Raw genomic sequence first — 13129 nt, 5'->3', positions numbered from 1 at the left:
AGCAATTATTAGAAAATGGAAATTAAAATCTAATCCAACAATGTTGCGTGCCTAGATCCTGATGTTAAACTTTTTTCTTTGACTTTTTGCACTCAGTTTCTCTTTCAAAACTTTCCACAGTTCATCTGCAGTTTTTCCACTGAACACCTCACTCCAGTTAGTTTTATATAGTAACTGTTTTGCTTCCCTATAATCTGTAATTAACCTTCGGTGCATTGGCTTAGATTTCAGTTTGGCAGAATTATCTGGCAACAAATTAACCTTTATGACCCCATGATCACTGCACATCAATGGTGGTAAAACTTGACTTGAAGTTACAGTAATTTCTTTGGGAACACAAACAATATCTAGTATATTCTGCCCCCAGGTAGGTTTTTTTACTATCTGAAGCATTTGTTGTTCCTGAATGTACTCTGTGAATACTTTCTTTACTAACTTTGTTGAATCAATATTGTTCCAGTCTATTTCTGGCAAATTTAAGTCCCCAGCTAATATTATTCTTCCCTCTGTGTTTCATGTAAGTTGTTGTTGTATGTTTCGGCTTTTCCCGGTTAGGGGTCGCCACAGCGGAACACTGGTCCGCTAATGATTGGCAGTAGATTTTTACATACCGGCTTGCCAGACCTGACGCACAACCTTCAACGAAGGTATGCCCATTCATGCATGTATCCACACAGAAGACGCTTTAGCTGAGAATCGAACAGGACAACGTCTTACTGTGAGGCGACAATGCTACCGCAGCACCACTATGTTTCATGTAAGAAATGTATGAATTCCTCTAGGTCATCTGCACTTGATTTTGGTGGTCTGTACACTCCAACAATTGTTATATGTTCCAGGGTTGTCTTTATTGTCACAGTTACACAGTCTATATAGTATTGGTGTTATCATTGAACATGTAATAATCACAAGTCTCATAGCTAGCTTTAATCCCTATCATAACACCTCCACCTGATTTTTTCTTAGAATGTCTGTTACAGTAAAAACATTTATACTCATATATATATATATATATATATATATGTACCCTGCAGTGGCAGTGGGATTGATGATTATTTCTTTTTTGACAGAGATGCAGTATGATGAATCAGCAGCTTGACAAAAGTCATGAGTTACAATATCTGTATGTGCACCCATGCATATGCACCCTCTGAGGAGTGTTGGGCCTTGGGCTAGCAACCTGAGCCTGTAAAACCTATAACTACTACAGAAACAACAAGCCCTGAAAGTGCTTGTTGCCCAATGTGCCACATGGTGCGTAAATGGGAAAGAGAGAGAGACCACGCATATATATTTATGCATACACATACATGTGTATATATATGCACACACATTTGTACAAACATAAAATGCATATACATGTACATATGTAGAAAATACCTTATTTGTTTGACCTAGGCCATGACTGGAAAGGGTCCACAAATCAGCTCACCTATTTAGTTAGCAGATGTTAAATGGAAGAATAAATAAGATAATTGAATACGTTCTGTCTTGTGTTGCTTCTCCCTTTTTGGCCAAAGAGCACAGCAGTCTGCCCGCCATGGTCCTGTAGAGATGGTTGAAAGCATGCTTTCACTGTACCTACTAAGACTGATGGAAGTGCACTTCACAGAGATGATTTACTGCAGCAGTTTCAACATCACTGTTTTTGTACTAACTGTTCCCAGGTTTGGATTAATTTTTGCCATTCCGTGGCCTGGTCATTTCTTAATCTGCAGTTTCAGATTTGCCCTTGGCCACTGAAAACGGCTTGAAAATATATCCTATTTTCATCTTCAGGAAGAGGATAGTGCTTGTGGCCTTATATGCCGTGAGAATTGTCCTGAAACTCAGGCTAGTAAGATTGGACTGTAAGATGTTGGGATAAACCATGATCTTTGGATGCTACTCCCACCTGTCTAAAGTTATTAGGAGAGGTTTCAGCATACCTGGTCGCGCACAGTGGCTCAGTGGCTACAATTTTGGCCTCACAGCTTTAGAATCAAGGATTCAGTCCTGCCACTTGACAGTGTCTCATTGGAGTTTACATGTTCACTCCATGTACTCTGGATTCCTCTCACCTCCCCAAAACATGCTAGTTGATAGACTACGCTAAAAATGTGTCGTATGTATTGTATTTTTCTTTGCCTTTGTATCCTGAGTTGTGGCTGAGAAGGATCCATGATGACCAGTTCACTTACCTAGTTAACAAGTGAATAAATTAAAATAAAACACCACATCCCTGAAATTATCAACCACTATGTCATGGATGCATACGTACCCATAATCTGGAAAAAAGTCACTACTGTATCATCATATGAAGGGAAATGTTTTCCAGCTATAATAATGTACATATAGTTGCACTTCTATCCCCATATTGAAAAATTTACAGAAATGCCACAGTCTGAGAAATTCTGTTTTGTTTTTCTTCCATTGAAGAAATAGCTTGTATCTAGGAGTTAATGTTCAGAGCTGAGAAAATATTTTCTACTCCTAAGAGAAAACAAATGCTTGAAAGAATACTTGGATCACACTTGTGAAGAGTTAAGTGCAAAGATGTCTTAGATAAACTCTTTTAGCCATGAATGTTGAAGCTGGTAGGAAATATAACACAGAGCTGTACAGTGTGCAGTTTATATAGCAATAGTCCAAGGAGATAACTAACAGCATGCAAAGTACTGGGTCAGCCAACAGAGTTCAGTAGGCATGGATTTATTTCATTTTAAAGAAGCACTATATCCTGTATATGTAGATTATTATTCCATGTCTCCTAACACACAGCAAAGCTGACTGACAAAACCGGTACAAGCATGAACAGCATATTAAAGTCTTTACTCTGAGTACAGACGATACCTGATAATGTTGTATATGGTAGTGGTTTACAGTGCAAACATCAGTTCAGAAGGGCTGTGGCTGGGAATTCAAACAACATTCAGACAACGTTATCCTCACTCAGCTGTACAACTGGAGAGAAGTAATTGAACAGAAGAACATTGTTAGAAAGAGATGTAGCCATAGCTATGAGGATTGTCATCTCACAGTTTTTGAGTGTAGGAGGACTCAATGTGAGAGGTTTAGTCTCTCACTAGCTCAAAAAGCAAATTACCCAGTTTTGCTGTTACCAATGCCTGAAAATCAAATCAAGGCAAGGAAGGTGTTAAGATTATCAGAGGCAGAAATATTTTTATGGAAGAAATTCCAGAACATTACCATATTTGAAAGTAGGAGATCAGGTAAGAATAGAAAAGTTGTGAGAAAATTTGCAGACTGAAACTGAAGTATTTGATGAAGTACTTGAAACAAGATCCTGTGTTAACTGTGGGAAAAGGTTGAAAGCTATATGAGCTGGGAATTGCCGGTGGAAAACTTATGTGCTTACCTGATTGGCCTTACGGCATAGTTAGTGTAAAATTAGCTTTTTTTCTGATCGCATATAAGCCTCGCCTTTGAGAGAAGCTGCTCTTTGTGGAGTGGCAGTTGCTGGTGCCTTGTATATACTCAATCACCAGAAGATTAAATTTCCCTATAAAAACACCTTGGAGCTTTACCTCAGTCCTGTGTTTCTCACGGTGCAACTAGTTTGCATGGTAACCAGCATTTATGTATTTAGTTAGGACTATTTAGGTCTACCTTACCTTACTGTAGCACCCAAGACTATTGCTACTCAGAGAGTATCTGGTTTGTGCACTGGGGAGCATCGCTTGTTAGGTTAGCTGTAGATTATACCAACTAAGCACCTTTCCTTCATCTGGTTGCAAACACCATCCACTTCTATCCTTTGCAAGTACACATTAGGACCTGAACCATGGATGGGCAGTGGGCACTTGCCTGCTATCTCTGCATTCAACTTGGTGGACGTGGGCATTTTGAGGCATTGTAACAGTTGCCTTATGTACATTGACAACTGCTTAATTCTCAGACAAATACAGTATGTGAGAGCTGTAGTTACACAGTGACACTGAAAGCTAGATTGTCACACACAGATGCAAAAAGCAACACACAGGTTGTCAGTGACTCACACCCACAACTCACCCACACTCACACAGGACCACACACACACACACACACACTACATATTTAGGAGTGCTCACATGTAACTTAGCCAAACCTCAAAGGCTTCTCAGGCACAGTCCTCAGAAGTTCTGCATGCACACAAACAAGACAATTCCCATCACAACACATAAAGTCGCATCTCATTATGTCTCAACTATCAAGCCCATAAGGAGAAAAACTCCATAAATCAATATTCTGGTCATAGGAGACTCCATTGTAAGACACACATCTGTCCTCCTTACCAGGCTGGATAAGGGGAAAGTTACAGTTAGTTGCCAGTCAGGGGCCAGGATTCATCAGATCATGCAAGCACTCAGGTCACTTACCACTAAGTACCAGTATGACTGTGTCATAGTCCATGTGAGAGCGAATGACCTGAGATATAGCTCCTTGGACTATATGAAAACAGATGTGCTTGAGCTCTGAGGATGTGTGTCACAGTCAGGTATGAGAGTAACATTGAGCAATATTCTACCAACTCCAAGGATGATGCCACAATACTAGCAAAAAGTGATTGAATTTAACAGTTGGCTTAGCTACGGTTTCATTTCCAAAGGGATCCAGTACTTGTCAGCTTGGGAGGACATGGCTGACAGGCCACATACTGGTGTCATTCCAAAGGGGACTAATAATTGTCAACATAGGAGGATGTGGTTGATAGGCCACACTGCTTTGCCAGTGCTGGTCTTCACCTGTCACCTCTAGGCTTTCAGATATTGGCCAAAACATAATATATCCCTATAGTGACTTTTTTTAGGCATTGTCAAACAGACAAACTTTCCAACATAACAAAAGCTACTGAGGACAAACTGAAGGTGTTACTGCTCAGTGCTAAGAGTCTCGACAAGAAACTGCACTTCCTGGAAAATGTTTTCTCCTTGGAGAATGCTGTTGTCTGTGCAGCTACTGAAAGTGGTTCAAAGCCATGGAAAGCACCTGGGCAGTGCATGGCTATAACACCTTTCATATGTTCTGACCACCCACTGAACAAGAAAATGCAAAAGACAGAGATGTATCTATCTACATAACGTATAAGCACACCTCAAGGCTGGTCAAACAATATGACATGCTTTTGAACTATTTCCTATCTACCTAACCATGAGAAAAATCCATTGCCGTATTCTTGCTAGCTACAGGTCCCCCACCATGAACCAGGAAACCCATACATCATACCTGAAGTTACTAGAATTTCTCGTCATACAGCTCAATAACATACTCATAGGTGATTTTAACTACCTCTCCATTAATTGGGAGGCATAAAAAACAACTAGCATGCAGGCCCAAAGATTTCTTGACTTTGTAAATTCAAATGCCCTGTAACAGCTTGTCTACACTCTCTTCAGGAGAACAAATATCCTAGATCTGATGCTCGCACATATGGGAGTGCTGGACCCACCCCTACATTGTGATGTCTACATTGGTAAGATCAGATCACAAAGTGGTCTCCCTTGAAGTAAAAGTAAAACTAGTCCCCCTACCTACCCCCAAAAACTTTAACAACTTCTCAAAGGTAAACTACCCCCATTAAGGGACAACATAGCTAGTTTCCAAATGCTACCAAATCTAGAATGCACAGAAACACATGCAGAGACATACACAAAAGCCCTGTGCGACTGTATAACAACTGCATAGAAAGAGCAGTACCAGACTAGAATAAACCTAGGTCAAACCACAAAAACAATGGTGGATCCCTGGTATTAATAGGTTGTACAACACAGGAAAGAAAATCCTGTTGAGAAGTAAGAGAGAATGTATACGACAAAGGAAAAAGTCCCTCAGTACTCTAAACAAGTGAATCAGGGCAACTAGTCAAGTCTCTGAAACAGATTTTGAGGTAAAAATAGCCTTCAAAGCTAAGGATAAACGTAAGGCATTTTTCATTTATGTCCGCAGTCTTAAAGGCAACATTCAACAATGTGCAGAATTAGTTGTAGATGGCGTCACCTGTACTCAGCCAGGAGATACTGCAAATCTGTTGTCCGACAGATTCAGCTCAAATTTCACCTCCCCATTACCACCAGTTCTTCACCAAGAAATAGCCTCCACCATTCCACCACCAATTACCACCAAAGAAAAGGTTGCCACTGTGCTCTCTAAAGCTAAAACACAGATTCAGTGAAGCCTAACGATATACCAGGCTATCTCTTAAACAGCTTAAATCAGGAATTATCAGGCCCATTAGGAGCTGTATTTAATCATAGCCTCCAGTCTGGCTTTGTCCTGATAAGAGTGGAGGACGGCAACAGTCATCACTCTGCATAAAGGGGGACCATCTACTGACATGGGAAATTACAGACCCATAAGTTTGACTAGTCTTGTATGTAAGGTTATGGAAAAAATAATCATGGACCTGATAAATGACATAGGAAACCACAAAACACTAGACCCAACCCAGTTCGGCTTTGTCTAGGGCAGGTCATACCTACTAAATCTGGTGGATTTCTTTGAGAAAGTCACTAAGGTCATGGATGAGGGTAAAACAGTACATAGTGCCTACCTTGACTTGTCCAAGGCATTTGATACAGTTCCCCACTTGGGTATTATAAATAAACTCACAAAACTAGGCATAAATCCCTATATCATCAGATGGATAAACAGTTGGCTCAAGGACAGGACACGTGGTTAAAGAGGGCGATTCCAGATCCAGCAAGAGGCCAGTTAATAGTGGTGTGCCATAGAGCTCACTGCTGGTACCACTCCTGTTCAGAATATACTTTTCTGAAGTCAAGGCTAATGTGGAAGGCCTCTGGATGACGTTTGCCAATAGCTGCAAGTTGGGTGCTATTGATGAATCCCCCAAATATGCAGATATCCTTCAGGAGGGTCAAGATCAAACAAATGATTGGTGCCAGAACCATGGCCTAAAACTAAATGTGAAAAAATGCATTATCATATCCTTTGGGAAGTCAAATATACCCCCCTGCAACTTACTTCATCAATAGCACACCTCTAAGAGTAGACTCAGAAGTGAGAGATGTAAGTACACAGATAGATAGTAGCCTGAACTTTGCCTACTAAGTGTACACAGTGGTGAAGAAGTCCTTTTATGTGGTACAACTTATAAGTAAAGGTATGGCATACAGATCCAAGGAAATAATAGTCCTGCTGTACTCCTCCCTCATTGGACCAATAATCGAGTACAATGTGCCATTTGGCATGTACCTGACTAGGCAGTCACAGCAGCTGGAGTGACTTCAGAGTTTTCTCACAAAAAAAATGCAGGGTATAAACAACATGTCCTATGGAGTTAGATTAAAATCCCTATCCCTTTATTCTGTCTCCTACCAACTATTAAGGTGTGACCTATACCTTCCGTACAAGGCATTCAAAAATCCAATCCTAATGGAGTTGCTACACATCCACAAATCAAGTAACATGAGGATCACCTGATCTAGGGACCTAAATCTTAGTCAGTGACTCAAGAAAAACATGCTGGAGAGACATATATGATTCTCAGAGATTGCCCCTTCTTTGGAACAGGCTTCCTATACACATTAAGCGGAGCCCTTCCCTGGCCCTCTTCAAATGCAGTTTAGATAAATGGATGGAGAATCGTAAATTCACACCTCACCTTGTAAGGGCACTTAAGCCATTAGCCTAGTAATCTGCTGTGAACCTATGAAGCTGTAGATGAGGAGTCATTGACAAGTGCGTATGATAAATACAAAGAAGTTCAGGAGAAAGAGCAACCAGCAGCATTGTTTTCCAAAAAAAAAAAAAAAAAAAAGAGAGAGAGCGAGAGATTGATAATTGTGATAAACCAAGTATTGTAGATAGAATCTCCTCGTCATGTTTCAAGGATCTAAAGGAAGGTCATAAGTCCAGAAGGAACATTCCAGCTTTGGAAGACCATTGAAGATAACAGCCACATATGTTGATAGTTCAAGAGCTGAATATCATAATACGGACTGAAAGTTACATTTATTGCTTTCAATTTTGAATGTGAATAAATGGTCTTAGTTGACATAAAAAAAATAATAATAAAGAGTAAATAAAGCCAATGATATGCTTAGTGTAGATTTAAAGGTAATTTAAAAGTGATGATGATGTAGAAGAACGGAGCCCTGACTGTGATCCAGATGACCCAAGTAGGAAAAGAAAAGAAGTTTGGGAGCTAGAGGAGCTGGGTGGATATCCATGTAAGTGAAATGGCTTGCACCAGCTATCCCACCCCGTGGCAGTTTGTGGGCCATGACTGCAGGTGGCCACTTTCCTGTGCATGCCAATACGTATTTCCCATCTGTGAGCAGGCAATGTAGTCAGTACTAAGGGAGACTGGAGTGAGTGAGTTATTCTGCATAGTGCTGCACAGGACTTTCCCATACACACTCCACCCAGTTAGGATTTCTCCCTTCCTTTTTTCCTGAATTCAGACTCAGTACTGAGCATTACTATTGGTTAGCTTGTTTAAAAAGTGCTTAACTTCGCTTATATTTAAGCCCTGCATTTGTGCATATTTTAATAGAGCTGCTCAGAGTTTGGTGACTAGCCACAGATCTGCAGTGTATCCAAATGAAATCCAAAGCATCAGTTGATATCTGCTAAGATACAAGTATCTGTTTATCCTGCATTGCACTTAATCTGTTACCTGCTGTTTTTTACTGTGTTGCTGCTTATTGTTGTAAATGTTTTTGTTGGTTTTTGCTGCACTTTTTAGATGAACATAGACTTGATTCAGATTTGCCGAATCCAGTTTGCTTGGCATTGGCTGAGCACTAAATCCAGCTGTCATTCACAAAAAAGTGCCCACCCCCTTCAACCTTGTGGTAGAAGAGTATAGCCAAGGACCCATCGGAGTGGAAATTGTTGGAGTAGTCCTCAGTACTGAGCATTACTATTGGTTAACTTGTTTAAAAAGTGCTTAACTTTGCTTACATTTAAGCCCCGCTTATGTGCACATTTGCGCACCACTCAGCAGGGGTTAGTACTGCCAGTTATAGACGCAAAGGTTACAAAAGGCAGATTTTCCACAAAATAACTGCTTGCATACTTTCTGAGGCTTCCCTGCTTCTCTATGCACAACTCAGTTGCACACCGCTGCTCGGAGCGCAGCTTAGCTCCGCATTTTGTGGCATTGATGCAGGTCTCCACCCTAACAATCTCCCATAGTATTGCTCATTAGTTCTTCAACTGAACCTGATCCATCTAGCTCACTCCCCACTACCAGTTTTGGAATATTCCTAACACAATGGATGGACAGTTTTCCAACGTTTCTCTAGCAAGCCTGATCGACATGGGTATTCTGAGGCAATGTAGCAATTGCCTCATGTATACTGACAAACTATTACTCCTAAAACATTCAAATTCAACATGTAAAAGATGTAGCTATACTTTGAATCTATGCTCTCTCATTCTCAACACATGTATCAGGTTGTCAGCACACACACTTCACCTCTTAAACCAACCAAAAGCACAACACATAAATCCACATATACAGAGGTACTCTCCAGAAGTATACATAAAGAGCAGAGTCCTCCGAAGCGCAAACAGTCTACACATAGTACAGTCCCAGCAGAATCCACTACACACAAAAAAACATGCATCAGTGTCTCACCCAACAAGCCCCTAAGGCAAAATACCTCAAAACCAAATACCTTGGTCATAGGCGACTCTGTCGTGAGACAAACAGATGTCCAACTCACCAGGCTGGACAAGGAGAAGGTCATGGTTAGCTGCCTGTCAGATGCTAGGATCTGCCAAATCACACACGTAGTCAAGTCTGTCAACAACAAGTACTATTATGATTCTGTCATAAGCCCATGCTGGAGCAAGTGACTTGAGTTGTACCTCACTGGACTATATGAAGAGAGATATGACTGAGCTCTCTGATCATGTGTCCAACCTTCACCTGGGATAATTCCAAAATACAGGCAAAAAATGACTAATTTTAACAAATTGCTTAGCTTCAGGTGTCAATCCAGGGAGATGCAGTACCTGTCAGCCTAGAATGATATGGTAGATAGATCACACTGCTTTGCCAGTGATAGTCCTCACCTGTCATCTCTTGGCTTTCAATTACTGTCAAAGGTACTTGCCTCCCTCATGGTGCCTTTTTTAGGCAATGTCACAAGAACAAAATTTCTGATGTAAAAATATCCTCTAAAGATAAACTCAAGATTTTGCTGCTTAATGCTAGGAATCTAAATTAGAAACTGTACTCACTGGAAGCATTTCTTACTTTGTAAGACGTTGATGGTTGAAGTTTCTGTAATTACTGAGACATGCTTCAAGGCCACAAAAAGTACCCCACCATGCAAGGCTACAATGTATTTCACATGTTCAAACTGCAAAATGAATGTGGAAGATCCAAAGTTGGAGGAGTATTAATCTTCATTAAAGATAAATACACCTCAAGACTGGTTAGACAGAACAGCCTTCTAGAGTTACTCCAAGTACAGCTAACTATAGGTAAGACCCCTTTTCCCGTCATTGTTAGTTATAGGTCCCCCACCATGGACCATGATAACCACACTGCCTATCTTAGACTTGAGTCACTCGCATTACAGCAAGAGGGTGACTTCAACTATCCTTCCATTGATTAGGAATCATATACAAGTACAAATATGCTCACTCAAAAGTTCCTGGACTTTAATTCAAATGCCCTGGTGCAGATAATTTGCACCCCCACAAGGGGCATATAGGTCCTCGACTTGGCACCTACCTACATGGGATATCGCTGCACCACCCTTTGTGTGGGGCCCTTCCTGGTAAAATTTGATAATAGATCAGTCTCGTTAGACATAACAATCCTACATAACAATCAGGTTAAAAAACTTCACCAAAGCAAACTATAGTCTCCTAAGTAATGCCATTAATAGTTTCAAACCCGCTATCCCCACTGACAAGGATGCCTATACTGATGTGTACACCAATGCCCTGTATAAACACCTGTGCAAATGTATAGATTCAGCCTACATGAAACAACCAAAACAAGGTCCTCAAGAAAAAACAAGTCACCTAGGTGGACATCTAGCATAAATAGGCTATACAATAATAGGAAGAAAATGCTGTCCAAAAGCAAGGGAATGGTCTCAGCAGTGGAAGAACACCTTCCACAGCTTGAACAGGCAAATTAGACATCTTGTAAAATCCTCTAAAGCCAACTAAGAAACAAAATTAGCATCCACAGCTAAGGATAACAATAAGGCATTCTTTAGTGCTATCCAAAATCTAAATGGGAAGGCCCAGATTTGTACAGAGTTAGTAGTGGATGGTACCATCCACACTGAACCTGCAGAAATAGCCAATCTGCTAGCAGATAGGTTTGGGGAAACTTCACCCCGTCTCCACCAGTCACATCCTATATGTACCTATCAGTAGTCCTCTACCTAGAATCTCCAAGGAGCAGGTCATAAACACAGTCTCCAAGGCAAAAAAAAAACACAGCCTGTATGGGCCCTGATGATATCAGAGTCTGTATCCTAAATGGTTTAAAACATGAGTTGGCAGGACCATTGGGTAGTCTCTTTAACCAAAGCCTAAGCACTGGCTTTGTCCCAACCAAATGGAAGACAGCAGCTGTTATCCCCTTACACAAAGAGGGTCCATCAACCTACTCTGGTAACTATAGATTCATAAGCCTAACCAGCCTTATTTGCAAGGCCATGGAGAAAATCTCTTGACCCGACCCAGTTTGGTTTTGTCAAGGGAAGATCATGCCTGTTAAATCTAGTGGACTTCTTTGGGAATGTCTCGAAAGCTCTTAATGAAGGCAAATCTGTGCATACAGCCTGTCTAGACTTAGCCAAGGCCTTTGACACAATCTCTCACTCTGACATCACTGAGAAACTCACCCAACTGGGGATCTACCCATATGTCATTAGGTGGGTAGCCAGTTGGCTTACTGATAGAACACACTCAGTCAAAGTTGAGGATTCCATCTCTACCAGCGTACCTGTCACTATTGGTGTTCCACAGGGATCGATGCTGGATCCTCTACTGTTTGGGCTCTGTTTCTCAGAAGTTCAGGTAAAAGTAGATGGTCTGTGGCTGACAAAGTTCACTGATGACTGCAAACTGGGGGCAGTCACTGAATCCCCGAACAATGTCAACATTCTACAAAATGGACTTACTCAGACAAATGATTGGTGCCGAAGTCATGATCTTAAACCCAATGCAAAAAAATGCATTATCATCCCATTCGGCAATGGGGGTGCCCCTGCAAATTACAATATCAACAATAACACCCTGTGTTCAAACGCAGTGGTGAGAGAATTGGGAACACAGGTTGACAGTTGCCTCAACTTTGATCAGCATGTGTCCTCAGTACAGAGGAAGGCCTTCTAAGTTGCTCATCTCATAAGTAAAGGCATAGCATCCAGTGCAAAGGAGGTTATAACAGCCCTGTACTCATTCATCATCAGACCAATAATAGAGTACAATGCTCCTTGTTGTATGTACCTTACCAGATACTTGCAGCAGCTGGAGAGACCTCAGAGGTTTTTCACCAAGAAAATTCAGGGTCTTCAGCACATGTCCTACATTGATTGACCGAAGTCTATGTCACTGTATTCTGTGTCATACAGACTGCTTAGAGGCAACCTGTGCCTGGCCTACAGAGTAGTCTCTGACCCTGCCCTAATGGAATTGCTACACATCCTTAATTGAAATGGGACAAGACTCACTCAGTCTAGGAACCTTAACTTAGCTTGCAACATAAACAGGACATGCTGGAGAGATAGATATGTTTCCCAGAGGTTGCCACTCCTCTGGAATAAACTTCCAGTTCATGTTAAGCAGAGTTTGTCTATGCCCCTATTTAAGTGTAACTTGGATAACTGGATGGGAAACCACAAATTTACCCCAGGGGTTGTGCCTGTGCCCCCCCCCCTCTTGATAGGGGCAGGTGGTGCTGATCACAAATTTGCATGTAAATGTAGACATTATTTCCTGGCCTATAGAAAACGAGGGTAAAACATGGGTAGGCTTGTAAGGGCTGCATGGCCATTAGCCTAGTAGCCTCTTATAATCCTATATATGTTTCCTGGATCCTGGCTGTCAACCCAATGAATATAGTAGCAGTGATATGATATGGGTGGCCAATAAGGTTTTATTTTCCTTGAAGAGAGAAGGGTTGCCTATTGCAAGGATTACAGGT

At 41.2% G+C, this 13129-nt stretch overlaps 1 protein-coding gene across 1 annotated transcript in view; it reads left to right on the top strand.

Annotated features, from left to right (window-relative positions):
• ARVCF (ARVCF delta catenin family member) overlaps nucleotides 1–13129 on the top strand; it is a 2347833-nt gene that overhangs the window by 1353729 nt on the left and 980975 nt on the right. The gene's annotated exons all lie outside the window — the stretch shown is intronic.

The sequence above is a fragment of the Protopterus annectens genome, chromosome 4.part0 (assembly GCF_019279795.1).
Source record: "Protopterus annectens isolate FY-2018-M chromosome 4.part0, PAN1.0, whole genome shotgun sequence".
NCBI classification, from domain to species: Eukaryota; Metazoa; Chordata; order Ceratodontiformes; family Protopteridae; genus Protopterus; species Protopterus annectens.
This window is presented reverse-complemented; position numbering and strand designations above follow the sequence as displayed.